We start from the raw sequence: 1,069 nt of genomic DNA, 5'->3' as shown, positions 1-1,069 counted from the left end.
CATAATTAATTCTAGATCGAAAAGTTAACAATAATGATTACATATGGGACGAAAGAGGCATGATTGATCTCATTAAGATTCAACATTGTCTTTCACGTCAGTTGATGAGGAAGTAAATTTACATATATTCTTCGAGGTCATTTCCTCTTCTTCTTGAAGATATAAGAAATGAGCTTTTTGTCATCCTTTTTTGAGAGAATGGAGAAGCCCCCGAATTGAGAGCTTTCTTTGGCTATATATAGTCGAGGCCTTTTTACCCTTTGCTTGACTTGACACTTTTTTGTCACTATTGTGTCCTGATCATGATTTTAGGCATTACTCTTTTCGATTCGTCGGATGTCACAAAAGAGAAATGTAGTGGGATCTATTGATTTTCACTGCCCAGTTACTAAGGCGAGGTGTCGGGCAACCTGGTCGTGATGGTCAGATTTTAACCAATACAATTACCTGACTATTTTCTTATGTTTTTTTTTTGTTTGAAAAAGACAACGAGATTTTAACGTACTATGTAAATTCAAAATAATTGAACATCATCTGAATATACATAAATGATCATTTGTGTTAAGTTACGTAGATAATATTTGTATGTACTTATAGCTTTTCCACATGCAGTGTGACCTTATCTAATCTAAGACTTTCTCGTATATGAAGTTTTCAGTGCATATTGTCCTGTGATGCTTTGGTTGCTCCGTCATGGTTAGAACCTTTATTGTTAATATTGATATCTCTCCTAAAAGTGCTACATATAATTATTTTGTGTGAGAAAACATATTGTGATAAATATAATCTAAAGTTTGAGATTGTTTGCCTTTGTGCTTTAATTATTTATTATCCTAGCAAAACAAAAGCGAACTGGAAATAATTTCGAAAAAATATAAAAGGATATTCTTTATTTTTTTGGGGCAAAAGTTCAATTTTTGGGGATAAGCACATGCGTGAAAGCACATTAACCCATCATAATTTTTGCATGCATGATATTGTATTATTAAAACCTCTACATACCATCTTGTACCATTATATAAGTCATTTAACGGATCAAAATTTATCAATAGCATGATGCTCATTTTTT

The sequence above is a fragment of the Nicotiana tabacum genome, chromosome 10, assembly GCF_000715075.1.
Source record: "Nicotiana tabacum cultivar K326 chromosome 10, ASM71507v2, whole genome shotgun sequence".
Lineage (NCBI taxonomy): Eukaryota > Viridiplantae > Streptophyta > Magnoliopsida > Solanales > Solanaceae > Nicotiana > Nicotiana tabacum.
Note: the sequence above shows the minus strand (reverse complement) of the source record.